Raw genomic sequence first — 16,506 nt, forward strand, 5'->3', positions numbered from 1 at the left:
ACAGGTACATGCCACTACATATGGCTTTTTTTTTTTTTTTTTTTTTTTTTTTTTTTTGTGGAGATGGGTTCTCACTCTCTTGCTCAGGCTGGCCTTGAACTCCTGACCTCAAGCAATTCTCCCACCTCAGCCTCCCGAAGCGCTATGATTACAGGTGTATACCACTGTACATGGCCAACTTATTTTATACTTATCATCTGTTGTAATTTCTCAGGAAAGAGATTTATCTATATTAGATCTTTTAGTCAGATAGGCCAACTACTTTTGACTGTGGTACTAAATCTGGTTATAGAGAAATATCATGAAGCAATGTTCCAAGTCTCTACTTGCCAGAAACGCACTTTTTTTTTGCATAGCAGCTCTGACATGGGCTTCTTTGCAATACTTATTACCACACTGCAGTGGAAGTACAGCTGCAGGAATTAAGAGGCATTTGTTAGTGGAGTTTCCAGGGTTATAAGCACTATCCTGGAAGGCCAGCATTTCTGATGAAATTCGCTTGGTCTAATCATATTCAACTACACGCTGCCATTTTAACCTGCTCTATAGTGTGGGCTCATTAACTGAGATCTATTCCTAGGTAATGTTAGCTAAATAGATCAAGAGTCTGAATTCTTTAATCTCTTATGATTTCATTTGACTTATAGGTCTAGTGATTCTAAAGTTTTGGACTATGGTAACAGTTTTATATGAAGGTTATATAGCTTAATATGCAAATATTAAGTATAAAATATAGCACTTGCAAAATATAGGGAGGTATAGGCCAGGTGTTGTGTCTCATGCCTGTAGTCCCAGCACTTTGGGAGCCTGAGGTGGGTGAATCATGTTAGGTCAGGAGTTTGAGACCATCCCGGCTGGACATGGTGGTGTATGCTTTTAGTTCCAGCTACTCAGAAGGCTGAGGTCTGAGAATTGTTTGAACCTCAGAGACAGAGGTTGCAGTGAGCGGAGATCATGCCATTGCACTGCAGCCTGGGTAACAGAGCGAGACTTTCTCTCTCTCTCTCTCTCTCTCTCACTCACACACACACACACAAATTATATATATATACACACACACACACACACACACATATACAAGACAGGCTTTATGTGCTATGTATATGATAGATCTGTCATGAAAAATTTGAAGAGATAAGATAAAATGGCTGTTACCTATCTAATCACTGGAATGAATGACAATGGCTTTTTAGACTAGGCCATTTTATGAAAGAAAGTGCTACAGCCATTTTCAATTAAGATTTGCTAATTCATTCTAGTTTTTCTCTTGTCTAATTATCCACAACTAGACAACTGACTTTTTAAAATTAAATTGCTTTCACTTGTTCTTTAACCTGGCCATTGGCATATTTGAGCAAGTGTCAAACCAGTCATAGATGAAGAACCTACTCATATCTTCCAACAATGCATTTTCTTTCTTCATAAACATTTGCACTTCAAATCTCTTCACATGGGAAGGAAACCTACATCCAGGAAGAAGTTGTATTCACAGGGTGGAAGACAGTTTCATGGAATTCTCAACATTTGCAAAGCTTTAAAAACACACCAGAAAAGAACCATGTCTCACTGTCACAGAAGATACTAAATGGAGCTTTTATTTGAAGAATATATTAAGAGGTAGGATGGTTGGGTAGAGCCTGCAGAGTGCAAGGGGAATGGAATTTTAAAACAATCACTTTCTGGTGTACTGGGTCTGGACAAGCCAGGCAGTGCTCTGGTGCTTCTGTGCCCTCACCTATGAGATGTTCTTGGCACTACTTTCACTGTGACAGTGAATAATAATATATTTGGAGGAGTATTGTAATCTCACATTGTAGATTATTAATGGGGCACTGATAAAGCCTACTAGTTAGTGGTACAGTAAAAGAGAAGAGTACTGGAAGAGAGTTCCTGGAATACAAAGTAAGAACTACAGATTCTCTGAGGAGCAGGACAGCAGTGTGGTAAGAACAAGGAGCCCGGAGGCAGTACAGGATCTGATCTCCAATCCCATTGTTCTCATCTCATCTTCCCACCTCTTTCTAGTCCAGACTCATTTGTCTCCTTATTGTTTCTATAACATACTAATCATACTTGGAATAACCAGCATGCCTTCCTTCAGATGTCTGCTCAAATGTGACTTCATTGCGGAGGCTTGCCACTGTGGTCCTGCATAAAATGCCTATCATTCACTCACATCGACTTTCATCTCTTTAACGGTTTTATGTTGCTACCACATGACATTTGCTTTTGCTTTCTATTAAAACAGAAGCCTCATGAGAGCAGGAACTTTATTACTATATTATCAGAATCTGTGGTATATGTATGGAAATGAGTTAAGAATAAATTATACTAGGGACAGAATACCTGGGTTCCAGGCCTTCCTCACAGTGAGGAAAGACAGGTATGTCACTTGTAAGAGACTATATATATATACAAACATTTTTTGCTTAGTAATTGTAAAGATTAAGATGGAAGAAACATTTATCAACATCTACTAAGCAATTTTCATTAAGCTCCATACCAATCTGATAAATATCAGTACTCCCATTTTACAGATTAACTGCATCTAAGAGTTTTTGACTTTTGTCAAAAAGTGCTATTAAAGTGTGTGAAATAAATGTTATTAAAGATATAACATGTAAATGCAAGCTATTTTTATAATCAAGCTAGTTATACTTTATCTTTCTCTTCCTTACTGTAGAGAACAGGGTCTTGCTATATTGCCCAGGCAGATCTTGAACTCCTGAGCTCAAGCTATCCTGCCACCTCTGCCTCCCTAAGTACTGGGATTACAGGCATAAGCCACTGCATCTGACTGATCAAATTAGCAATGAAATTAATAAGTAGCTACTTTTAATAAACTATAATTTACTAGATAAAAATTAGGCCAATTTCTTCATTTTTATAACGTTAGGCATGGAATAAGACAAGGGATAAATAAAAAAATAATTCATTTGGATGTATTACCACTGGTGTTATCTGATTGTTGAAAAGTTCATGTTTTTCACTTTTTATAGAGCAATACTTTTCTAAACATTTCAGTCTTTTAATAATTTTTTTGAGATAGGGTCTTGCTCTGTCACCCAGGCTGGAGTGCCATGATGCAACTGGGGGTCCCTGCAGCCTCAACCTTGCAGGCTCAGTTGATCCTCCCAACTCAGCCTCCCAAGTAGCCAGGACCACAGGTGCATGCCGCCAGACCTTGCTAAGTTTTGTATGTCTTATAGAGATGGGATCTCATTGTGTTGCTCAGGCAGGTCTAGAACTGGCTTCAAGCAACCCACCTGCCTCAGTCTCCCAAATGTTGGGATTACAGACATGAGCCACTGTGCCCAGCTTAGAAGCTTTTGGATATACTTATTTTTTTCCCCCTTAGCAAAAAGGAAGTTAGGACCACTTACCGTGTTTATTGATAGCACCTTGAATTTCTACTTCGGATACTTGATAAACATTGATTTATAGGACTTTTGTAATAACTTAAAGGTCTTCTAATGTTTGTATCACAAGGCTTGGCAAATGTAAGAAACTACATGGGAAGAAAAAAAAATCTACATGAAGAATGTGTCTCATACTCAAGCCTGTTGGGCCCATTTAGGCACATTAAAACAAAAGTGAAGCAAAACAGGTAAAAAACAGGTAAAAAACAGGTGTAGATTTTGTGAACCCAGTGCTAGAGGGCATCTGTTAACATTTGTAGCAAGTCTAGATTTTAATCTGAAGAGCACAGCCTTAATGTGTCTCCTTGTCTGAAGTTTTCACAAAAACAGACCTCACTATCCGCATATTAGGTCATTTGTATACTATAGAACAGAGTAATATGAACATTAATTCTTCTGTGAAAGGTTGACTTTACATACTGTATGCAGAATTTAAAAATTTGCTTTTCAACGATCGATGAGAAAAGATAAAAAGCCTATTGACATAGAAAAGCAAAAGCTACTGAGAGAAAACAGTTTAAGCCCAGGTAGATAAAATGTTCATTTCTGAGCCTCCTATCAGCCAAGGCAGGAAAGAAGATAGTGTCATGGGATTCATTTTCTGAATACAAGGTACAGAAGAAAATGTTCCTGGCATTAAGCATCAAAAAGAACTGATATAATAAGGGCCAGTCCATTTTATTCCTCCATCTTCAACAATAGTTTCCTTGAAGATTCAGAGATGTAATAGTTTCACATTGATTCTCATTATAAGCCAAGGACACAATGTAATTTACTCTCAGAGTACATTAGCCATAGTCAATGAGTTCAGGTGGCCAAATTTCTGACTTTGAGGCAGCAAAGTTAACACTTAAAATATTTTTATTAATTTCCTAGGAATTTGAGGTAGCACAGATGATTTGTGATAATGCCTCACTCTTCAGTTCTCTGCCTAAATGCCACCTCCTCAGGGAGTGTGACTATTCCAACCATTGGACTCACCAGTCACTGCAACCCTTTAAAAAGCTTCATGCTCTTCAGCATATTATGTCTGTGCTTGTCTTCCACAGTGAATACAGGCTTAGAGCAGAAACTCTTTTGTTCACTGTTATCTTCCTGATATATAGACTAGTCCTTGGTATGCTGTGCTCAATGTTTGAATACATTCTTACCTCTAAGATATCTTACATTAAAAATAAATCTAGTCAGACTGGACTAAAAAAAAAAAAATCTCATCTTATTTACCATCCTCCAAGAGAAAGAAATCAAACACTTCACATTGTTTCTATAAGCTTTGAGGGAAGAAAAAGGCTAAATACAAAGAATATATAAAAGTAGTTTAAGAGAATGAAATAGGACTTGTACCCTAAGCATTCGAATGAGTTGGGGACTCGAGTTCCTCATCTGTAAACATCACACAAACACACTTGTTATCAGTTTGAAGTGCCTGTTAGTGATGTTTCATTGTGGGTCGCTCTTGGGATCTGGGCCTAGGGTAGACCAGCAGTTCTCTAGAAATGACACTAGTTATGGATCTTCAGAATACAGAAGCTCAGTCTTGAAGAAAACTTCTCTGAAATATTATATGACAGGATATTCTACATTCTTGTAGAATTCTGAATACAATGAGTCTATAAGAATCAGTTTGGAAGTTAATTCTTTTGTTCAAAGGTTTAATAGAAAGTTTTAGGCTTAAAAATAGTAACTGTGATAATATAAGTCAGAAATAAATTTAGGGCTGGGCACAGTGGCTCATGCCTTTGGGTAATTCCAACACTTTGGGAGGTCGAGGCAGGAGGATCACTTGAGGTCAGGAGTTCGAGACCAGCATGGCCAACGTGGTGAAACCTCACCTCCACTAAAAATACAACAAATTAGCTGGGCATGGTCATGTGCACCTATAGTCCCCAGCTACTTGGGAGGCTGAGGCATGAGAGAGAATCACTTGATCCTGGGGATGGAGTTTGTGGTGGGTCAAGATTGTGCCACTGCAGTCCAGCCCAGGTCACAGAGCAAGACTTCTGTCTCAAAAAAAAATAAATAAATAAAAAGAAACTTAGGTTTGAGGATGCCCTCTAAAATCTGTGTGCACAGATGAGAAATCCTAACACCAACCAGAGACCACTGTTTTTCTAGACTTTTCTGTTATATAGTCTATAATTTTATTTTATATTATCTTCTCAGTTTCCCCACTTTGATGACTGAATAGTCATTAAGATATTATTTGCATTAACTTAATAGCTAAGACTTTCTATCACCTGATGTACCATAAATTTGAAAAGCCTAAACCTCTAAGAGTTCTCTATATAGGGAACATACTATATATATTTATGTTAAATATATATTTGCTGTTACAGATACTGAGGTGACAGCATTTGTCTATAAGTCTGAATACATTTCATTTTCTCATATATTCCTAGGAGAAGGAGTATAAACTTATGCTCTTGAAGCACAGTATCAAGTTGCATTCTGAAAAGATAGCAAATTTTTTCACCCTCAGCAATGACAGCTGTTTATACTTGCTGACATAAAATAGACTTTGCCAAGTATTTTAATTTGATAAGAAATTATAACTCACTTTTAATTTGTAATTTCTAGTTTCTAGTGATAAGCTTTTTAATATATAGAATGTGTTTTTTGGTGAATTGTATATATCAATTACTAATATCTATTTGATATTACTAATTTTCACTCATAAGATCTGTTCATGAAGGAGGTTTGCCCTTTGTACTTTGTTTTTACATTCATTGAACTGAGCCTCTGTTTTCTAATTGATGAAACTACAGTGATTCTTGCCTGTCTCTTGAGGTAGTTGAGAAATAAATGAGATAACAGATACAAATAAGAGTGATAGGAAGTGTTATATGAGGCATGGCCAAATTATTTTCTGTTATTGCTGCTGTGATCTGAATTGCCTTCCCATACTGCCAAGGAGAATCTATCTTTGGACAACTTCATGGCCAGGGTGATAAGACCAAGTCCTGGCTCAATACTGGGTGCCAGGTTCTTTGGTTGATAATGAAATGTGACTGTATCATGAAGAAGATACTGGCAGGCACATCCTATCTAAGGAAAACACAACAGCATCCCCTTAGAAAAAGACAACAGTTCTTGAATCACCAGGCATCACCAGCTGCAAAGCTTATAATGGAATTTCCCTACTTCCACCCACTTATGCTGCCTTCTTCAAACTCCAGGTGGGGAAGGAAAGGAGGGAAGTATTTAAATCTCCTGCCTAACAAACAGGACCAAAAATTAAAGCTTTCCAGAGAAAGCACTTTTCTGCTTTGATCCTCCCTTCCCTTCACAGCATCTTAGTGGTACATAGGATTAGTTGCTCCAGGTTGGAAGTAAAGGACATCAGTCTCATTAGTTAAGATGTGATTTTCAAATTAGTTCAGTGAAGATAATTGTGAATATAGCACCTTGCTCACTGGAAATGGATAAGACACATAGATGTGGCAAAAAATTTTTTTACCTTTCTACAAGTATTCACACAACACAAATACTGCACTTGTTTTAGGAACATCTGCAGGTCGGCAGCGTTTATCCTGTAAAGTGAATTTCTGTGGATCCAGGCCTGACACTCCTTTCAGCTTCATTGCAGTAACTACCGTAGAGCCATTGGGCTTGCAGTTTGGCAGACATTTAGACAGGTGGAGAGACTCCGGTCCAGAAATACTGTGAACAGAGAAACCTGAAAACTACCACTGCATGACAGATAGAAACGTTAAGATATAATAAATACACTTAAGAGTAAGGTTGAGATTGCAAAGGCCATAAAGGAAATCTTAAGCCATGAAAGAAATAACCAAACCTGAAACAATAAATGATAATTTGACACTGCAGCTGCTAGAATGCTCATGGGGGTTAGAGATGGTGTCAACCCCAGTAGCCAAGGACTTGTACTTTAATACCTGTAGAGTGACAGAAGCATCTCTAGCCTGTAAGAAGCTTGGCTTAAACATAGGACACCTGCATGAAGTCTAGATGCCCTAGGTATTACAGCTCGTGCTCGACTTACAACCACGATTGGTTCGGACAGACCAGTCGTAACACGATTTGGTTGTAAGTTGAGTTTGCTGTACTGAGTCTGGGATAACAGTTGGAATGGTGCACGCGGAGATGGTAGTGCTGCTAGAAGCTGGTCCGCACTGTCGTACGCCCAGCTGGGCAACGTTTGCCCCGCCAGACGCAGAGCAGTCGTGGCTAGCGATTGTGGTCGTAAAGTCGAATGGTCATAAGTTGCATAGGTCGTGAGTCGATCAATACCTGTATATTCCCACTGAAACGGTAACTCAGAAACCCTTTGCTTCTACATAGTAAGAAAAAATAAGTTTCTCCATCTACAATTGAGGTCTTATGGCTGGAAAGAGGATAGTTTCCCTAGAGAATTTATAACACTTAAGCCTGCCCTCACAATTTAATTTAGGGTTTTAGGTTTTCCAATCAGTGTAATGCAGAAAACCAACCAAATTTTCAAGAAGAATGTCCTCCAGTTATGAATAATCTGGGGTATCTTGCAGAAACAAAGCTTCTATGGAAACACATTTTTCAAACCAGGCAACACAAACTACGTGCAAAGCTCTACTCAAGATAAGTTCAAAATACAAAGTAACAAAACACACACAAATCTGAGTGTAAATCAATAAATAGAATTAAAATTTCAAATAGAACTGTGAGAATTTACAAAGGCAGTAATCCCAGAAATTGATTTAAATAGTATCAAACGTAAGTCTAAAGCATTATCAAATGAGAAGAGGCATATATGAAAAATCCAAATAGTTCTAGAAATTAAAACTCGTTTTTGAACTTAATAGAAAGTAGGAAAGATGAGATATCGTTGAAGGAAGTTAGAGAAGTAGCAGCTAAACCTAAGGAAGCTGACCATGGTGTGCCTGGCTTCTCCCCAGCTGCCATCCTCCTCCCGATGTTCCAGAAGCAAGTTGGAGACAGGAGACTCCTGTCTCCCACATGAGTCTAAAAGGAAAGAGTGGAGACAAGATAAGTGCAATGCTAAGGCACAGTTCTTCACGAGAATCTCAACTTCTACCACACTAGGCAGTGACTTTTGAAATTAGTGATAAAGTCGTCAGTAACATGGAAGTGGACATTAGTCTTAATTGCCACCAAGTTATCAACTTTGTGACAAATTCCAAGTTCCCTTTATATTCTTAACTTGTATAATAATGCAAGGAAATACCCAAGTTTTTCCTTCTGTGGTGCTACAAACACCTAATTCCTTTTATAAAGCTGATCAACGGTCATATTTTAGTGATTAGAATCTCAAACCCTATACTCAGGGTCCATGTAATGAAGTCTCATGCTACCAATAACCATACTTTCTTGGGTAAGTAGTCCATGAAAGGTAGGTCTTCTACTGATACTTATGCTATGACGGGCCATGTTAGATGGTGTACCAGCATACTGGAGTCCATTTATATCTCCCCTACAGTTATCTTGGTGTTCCTCTATGTAGGTTGATATCTATCTTTAAGTTTCAATTAAGTTACCAACCTCGTAATAACCACCTTCTGTACCAACAGGAATCTTGATGGAAACTGTATTGTCATCACTCCTCAATTCACAGTTCCTAGAAATAATGTCAGCTGTGGAAAGTTTGTGAAGATTCACTCCCATCTCTTTAGAGAGGTCCTTGAATTGGCCAGCCCCAACGAGATAGGGGCTGATGTTCTTGAGGAGGGTCCAAGTAATGGTGTTTCTGGAGTAACCCATGCCATCTTAAAGAGAATTGTACCCTTTTTTTTCTGTACACAAACATTAGACTTAATAGAATTTGGTTGCTGTAGAAAGAAGAATGGGGCTGAGCACTGTGGCTCAAGCCTGTAATCCCAGTACTCAGGGGAGGCTGAAATGGGAGGATTGCTTGAGCCCAGGAGTTTGAGATCAGCCTGGGCAACAAAGTGAGACCTTGTTTCTACAAAAAATAATTTTAAAAAACTAGCTGGGCATGGTGGTACAGGCCTGTGGTCCCAGCTACATAGGAGGTTGAGGCAGGAGAATCACTTGAGCCCAGGAGGTTGAGGTTGTAGTGAATAATTGCATCACTGCACTCCAGCTTATGTAGCAGAGTAAGACCTGGCCTCAAAATGAAAAAAAAAAAAAAAAGAATGTGTCAAGCAATGGGGTATGGACATCAGGAAGGAAGATTATTTGAGAGACACTAAAACAATTAGAAAAATGAGTTTCTAACTCATTTATGTGGTTATGATAACGAGAAAGCTACCATCTGAACTGTTTCCCAGAATAAGTAAGAACATTGACCAGACCTTGAAGGAAAAACTTAGGAAACTAATGGACTACTAAAAATAGAGTCGGTAAATTACTTTGTATTTTATCATGTTAAGGACAGAAAGAAAGGGGTGAAAACCGTGACAGAGAGGAGTAAGTGCAGCAGAGGCAAGGTCATGGATCAGCCAGCATGGAAGATGCATGGAGGGGAACCATGGGAGGAAGACTGGAGCGGGGAGCCCTAGATTGTGAAAGGCCTCCCATTTAGATTTTTCACCCTATTCACTGGGGCATCTGGGTGGGCATCTGTTTTCTACTTCTGTCATCTCCTACTCTGAATTGCTCCTTCCCTGCTGTACTTGCCGGGGGCACAACATGACTACAAACCCTGCCACAGGAGTTTGAAGGGTAGATTTGGCTATAATGATTGTTTCAAGGATGGTTAAATGATAGAGGCTGGGCTAGAAAGGCATCATCCATAGGGGACTTTTGCTTCAACCATTGGGACTAAGGCATTTCCTCCAAAATCTTTAGCAATAAAGATGGACTCAAACTGTTCAGGGTTTATCTTTGCCATAACAGAGAGGGTCTTTCTGATAAGAAAGCCGAAGGAAAAACTGATCTAACCATGCCTTGTGTCAACTCTAACCTTAGAATTTCAATTTTTTAGATGAAGAACTTTTGTTTACCTATAGTTCCTACCTTGTACAACAAGTTTAAAGGCCAGAATATTCTCAAGTAGGTACTACCAAAAATCAACTCCATGTCTGTCACCCACAGGGCAAGTCATAGCTGTGTCCATCATCAGAATCATCTAGCACACTTGTAGAAGTACTTGATCGTACAGCAGAAAAAGTAATACCTTGAATCCGATAGGAATCACAAGTGGTTGGAATCCTGGCAATTTGTTTTAAAGCTATACCGGTGAGTATCACGTAACTACTGTAGAAATAGACTTTAAAACAAATTGCCAGGATTCTAACTGCTTGTGACTCCTGTCAGATTCAAGGTTATTACTTTTCTGCTGTAAGATCAAGTACTTTCTAGAAGTAGTGCTGGATGGTGAGTAGTCAAAATAACAAAATAATTTTCATTTTCTATGCAAAATCTATACCTTAGAATTTCATGGGAAAGAAGTTTCATTTATCATTTGCAAATAGCACCTCTTCCCACAATTTAAAAAACACCTTGAATAAATAAGATTTTAATGACTATCAGAGAATTATAGTTTAAACAGACTTCTACTTAGGTTTCTTCTACTTAAATTTCCTACAGTGATGTCATAATATTTATACATCTACACATTTTCTACATTTAGTGTATACATATATGCTTTTAAAGGTCATTAGGTCAAGAAAGATTAATTTTAAGACAAATTCAAACTGCTTTCCAATTAACTATCAAAGTCTTTAATTTTGTGAAATAAAAACCCAAAAGTTTTCCTTTGTAATTCTTACACTGCTGTTTATTGGAAGAAAAATCTCCTACACTTATAAGCTCATCTATCTGTAATTGTTGGTCTGCTGGGGCTGTGAAGCCAGCTTGCACCAGGATTCTCATGTCAGTCACATTGATTCTGTAGCCAGCCCTGTGGGCATCCTGCACCAGCATCAAATGCCACATGACTGGTGTATAAAAGACCATATGCCAGATGGAAGCCACCCAGGCCAAAAATCATAGATGTGAGGACACTTGAAACGTCATAGTGAGAACCCCCAAACTCCATCTGACCATGCTTTTTAATGGAACCTCAAGTTCCCATCCTAGTTCAAGGTGAGATTCAGAGGCTCAATAGAAAAATCTCCTGGGATTTCCTATCACACACCTGCCTCAGAGAATGCTGCCACCCAGCCCTCTGGCTCGTCCTGGAGCAGGTCCATGGGGATTAATGGAACTTCCTTCTTAACAGAGACCTTCGGGAAGATGACTTGCTAACCCTATAAATTTATAAACATTTTAGGCTCCCTAGTATTGGTAGATCTGATCTTTTAACTTCAAATCAATATGGTTATGATCTCATTCCTATACACACTCAGTTACCTAGAAGCTATTATCCAGTAGGTGACGGAGCTTCTGTATCTTCAACATCATAACTCCTACAAAGAAGGCCAAGGGTAATTCCAGAGTACCTTGAATTCATTTAGGAGGATAGACTGCATAAGACAACTAGCAGAGAGCTGGCACACAGATGACACCCAGTAAGAGTTAGCTAGTCTTTCTTGATCCAGTGGAGGCATTGGTTAAGCCAGTGAGAGTAGAAAAAAGTGACTCAGAGACAGCTATTCTACATGGCCTTTGAGTGCTATATTAACTCAAGTATTGCCTCTGGTAATTGATTTAAAAGATTTTTAGCTTGTTTTGTGCAGAATTAAGTGAAAACATGAAACTCCAATGCGTTTACTTCAACTCTATAAATTGTGAGCTGACTTCTTGTTCTAGATTTTTTTTTTTACTGGCCAAATATATAATAACAGTAACTCTCTCTTGTAAGAATTGAGGGTAGTAGAGCCACATGTCCATGCCTTTCTCTGGTACCTGCAGAATATTAGGTTTAAGGATAAGGACCTGTTGTCTCTGAAAGACACTGCCTTGAATCCTAGTTCTACCACTTTCTGTATAACATTTATCTACTTAGCTCCTAAGCTCAGTTCCCTCCTTTGTAAAAAAGGAGAAAACACCTCACAGGGCTATTTGAGAGACTGAGTTCATGCCTGTGATGTTCTTACAGTTTGGGACACATATTAAAGGCTCAACAGGTGGTAGGTCTTATTGACTTCCTCCATTTGCTGCGACTGAGGATCATACTGGCCATATGAGGATACCAGGGTAGAACTCCAGTGGGAAATGAAGAGCTCAAGGAGACAGGCCCATCGATAAATTTTACACCTAGAAAAACTGCTAAACCCTAGGAAAACTTCTAGGTAAATACACATCTGAAGTTCTCCCACTAGCCCAAGTATCTTGAAGAGAAGTCTGACTGACTTTCACAACCTTCCTGAGCTTGGTCTAACCAGTCATCTACTTGCTGGAAAGCTTAAAAGTTCTATTACTGAAATGGACTAATCTGGGAATAGCTAAAAGGTTAAAATGGATGTTGATATGGCAACATAACTGGTTTATGGATCTATGAAGTTAGTTGACTTTCTTGGATGGCAAAAGGAAATGAGTAGAAATAACCAGCGTAAGCTTGGATCACTTTCCAACACAGAGCACGTGGCGCCTCCTTTACTGGGGCAGGGGTGAGTCTTCCTCTTACTTACAGGCAGTTTGTCTCACCCAATCTCCTGGAGCACCATGAGGTGCAGGGGCAGCCCACGTTTTTCTGATAAGCAACATCAGCTCTGGCAGGATCCATGGCAACATCCTACCAGATAATTGGTAGTTGATTTAAAAGATTTTCAGCTTGTTGCACAGTTACGGTAAAGTCGACATCTCTCTGCAGGGAAGAGAATCCTGACCTTATCAGAACGGCATACTTGTTTTTTACATGAGGACCCACAGCTCACATGGGAAGTTTTAACTGCACCAAATTTGATGAGCTCTGGGTCACATGATCTCCCTGTATGCAATGCTTTTCCCTCTCCACATGAGGGACAGCCTGTGAACTTAAGCTGCTCACTGCCAGCACCTAAGACAGCACTTAATGCAAAACAGGCACAATTTGGACACATGAAACAAAACAAACCTTACCATCTGGCCTTAACTTGCTTATGTAAGTATCAAATTCCACTCTTTCTAGGGACCCCTTTGTGAAGCTGCATTTGAGTGTTTGACAGTAACTCACCTGCTAGGCCTTAAAACTGATGGGGCCTTTGGGACTTCTGGAAAGTGCCAGGACATCTCAGAAAAAAAGTACAAGTTAGCTAGCTTGGAAATCCTTGAGTAGATGCCACATGTTAGCATTCATACGATAAAACTAACTTCATTCATTCAAACCTAACCACAAAGCTCACTTCTCCATGAACACTATTGTGAAGAGTACTCCCCCAACAAGTGGATTTTCCATGCTGTGGTGCACTTGTGATACTCATTATTAAGCTGCCGTACAAGAGAATACAACCTCACCCCTCATGAAGCATGGGATTTGACTTGCTGCAGAGAATCCCTTGAATAGGGGTATTATTCCAGCCTTAATTAATGCTTTTGTGTCTGGCTCAGCTTTCTTTTTTTTTTTTTTTTTTCCTAAGGGCCTGGGGAAGCCAAGGGCAAGATTCTTGGTGCAATCAGTAACCCAGAGGAGATTCAAAACTCCAAGCTTATCACTTCTTTTAAGGCAGATTGTGTACCAACTGTTAAAGCAAACTAAATACGGCCTGCGAAGGACTGCATACTTCTATATGTGAGTCCTTGCGGATGAATTGCTACCTAACTTAATAGGCAGACAAGACTGAAAACCTAACTTGGGAGTGTGTTTCTGTAACAGTGGCTGTGCCTTGGCCAGTCCCAGCAGCCATACTTCAACCACTCCCACATAAACTGTAGTGCTCAAACTGTGTTCAAATCAAGCAAGCGCTGGGCTGTAACCCATCCAAGTTGCTTCTGTACCTCATTTCTGATTTAGGTATGTCACTTCCTTTTTCTGTCTATAAATCTTCTACCACATGGCTGCACTGGAGTCTCTCTGAATCTGCTGTGACTCTGGGGGCTGCCCCAATTCACGAATCATTCATTGTTCAATTAAACTTCTTTAAATTTAATTCGGCTGAAGTTTTTCTTTTAATGAAACTAAACGAGTCCTATTCAGAGGGCATGGGACACTCACCTGCATATAGGTGTAGCAGCTGAGGAGAGATGCCTGGAGCTCCACATTTCCCCACGGTCAGAGAGGATGGTGTAACCACACTGGGCAGCCAGGGGCTCATCTGTCTTTCTTCCTGAGCCAAATTGATCTGAAAGAGCTCTAGACAGCTGCTTGCCAAATGACCTTCTTCCTGTTTAGCCTCCAGGTGCTAATCCGTCAGCCCCCACTTTATAGAGGAGAAAAAAGAAAAACTTGCTGAAGTTCACACAGCTGAGAAGAGCCGCAGCCAGGTTGCAAACCCAGGCAACTGACCCAGAGCATGCACGCTCAACACGTTTTTTGGGGTTACAGGTTATTTTCCATAAGAGCAGAAATTTTGGTAGTCCATCTCATTGACCCATGCCCCTAAGCCTCCAGGAAGTGCCTGGCATCCCAAAGGTGCTCAATTGGTATCTGTTTTTTTTTTTTTTTTGAGACTGAGTTTCGCTCTTGTTACCCAGGCTGGAGTGCAATGGTGCGATCTTGGCTCACCGCAACCTCCGCCTCCTGGGTTCAGGCAATTCTCCTGCCTCAGCCTCCCAAGTAGCTGGGATTACAGGCACGCGCCACCATGCCCAGCTAATATTTTGTATTTTTAGTAGAGACGGGGTTTCACCATGTTGACCAGGATGGTCTCGATCTCTTGACCTTGTGATCCACCCGTCTCGGCCTCCCAAAGTGCTGGGATTACAGGCTTGAGCCACCGCGCCCGGCTGGTATCTGTTAAAAAATAAGTTACTATAATGCTATGTGGCAGGGGCTACGCAGGGCACTTGACCACTATTATTTCATCTATTCATCTCACTACCCTCTGGAAAATACATAGCATTGTCCGTAACTTATGGGGAAACTGAGGTTCAGAAAGGCTAAATACCCTTCTGGGGCACACAGCTAGTGAGGAGCAGAGATGATGTTAGGCCTAAGTCCAAAGTTCTTTCCATAATCATTTGTGCTTTCTGTAAAATGCATGGTGACTTCTTGAAGCCTTAGCCACCCCTAAACAGCTGTTTCTTCATGGTAGTCAACTTTAGATACATATGTGAAATTTATCAATTATGCCATGGCCAGAGGTCTAGGTCCCAGCAAAATAATACTCTTATGATGGCACGTAGGGCTGTGTTAATGCTACGAAGGCCAGAAGGTACCAAAGATTTATGGGAAATGTGAGGTCCTTTGAAGCTCTCCCCAAAGATAGAATCCTTGGACGTGGCCCAGACCAGGAAGAGATTATGTGACCACAACCCCCCATGAGAACAGAGAGAAGTTTAAGAATGTACCTGCAAAATCTGTGGTGCTCACCAACTACATGAAAGTCAAGATACTTGTGTCTGACATGGGAGGAGAGATATTTGTTTCTCCAGGCTCATTTGCATAAGGCTCCCCACACATTCGAAGATCATGAAGTCTGCATCTGTGTGTGCAGAAGCAAAGAGAAGGAGGCAATGAGCCTCTGCATGCCGCTTCTCCTAGCTCCTCCTTGCCAGGTGGACCAATAAAAACCTTATCACCAGCCTGCAGCAGGGACCATGTCTGAAAGCCAAAGCTCCTAGAATAGTTAATCTGATAAAGAGTAAACTGCACTGTCAAGACTATACAAGGATTCCTTCTTCCTTCCTGCTTTGAGAGATATAAGAAGTTCACCAAACATTTAGAGAGAGAGAGAGAGAGAGAGAGAAAGAGACAGAGAGACACAGAGACAGAGACAGAGACAGAGACAGACACACAGACAGACACACAGACAGACACACAGACAGACACACAGACAGACAGAGAGAGAGAGACAGAGAGAGAGAGACAGAGAGACAGAGACAGAGACAGAGACAGAGAGAGAGAGAGAGACAGCGAGAGACAGCGAGAGAGAGACAGAGAGAGATACACAGAGATAAAGAGACAGGGAGAAAAAGAGGGAGGCAGGTGCAAAGAGATACATACTGAGACACAGACCAATCCCCTGATGTCTGTTGTCTAAAATACCAGAACCCCTGAGGCCCTGTGGTCTGCTCAGCTCCAGGCCTGCAGTAAGAGCCACACAGAATTACCTACCTCACAACAAGAGGCAGAGCCGTGGCACAGCAA

The 16,506-nt window shown here is 40.3% G+C and overlaps 1 long non-coding RNA gene across 2 annotated transcripts; it reads right to left on the reverse strand.

Moving 5' to 3' along the window:
- Positions 1–6,105: 6,105 nt before the first annotated feature.
- On the reverse strand, positions 6,106–15,833 carry LOC141580064 (uncharacterized). Of its 2 annotated transcripts, XR_012512063.1 has the most exons (4): positions 15,708–15,833; positions 14,413–14,617; positions 8,287–8,378; positions 6,106–7,079 (listed from the first exon to the last, which is right to left on the reverse strand). It is a non-coding gene; the product is annotated as an uncharacterized LOC141580064 (long non-coding RNA). The 2 variants fall into 2 exon arrangements; XR_012512060.1 differs by lacking the exon at positions 6,106–7,079 and having other exon boundaries at positions 8,205–8,378.
- Between the last annotated feature and the right edge of the window lie 673 nt (positions 15,834–16,506).

This window comes from Saimiri boliviensis, chromosome 1 (assembly GCF_048565385.1).
Source record: "Saimiri boliviensis isolate mSaiBol1 chromosome 1, mSaiBol1.pri, whole genome shotgun sequence".
Taxonomy (NCBI): Eukaryota; Metazoa; Chordata; class Mammalia; order Primates; family Cebidae; genus Saimiri; species Saimiri boliviensis.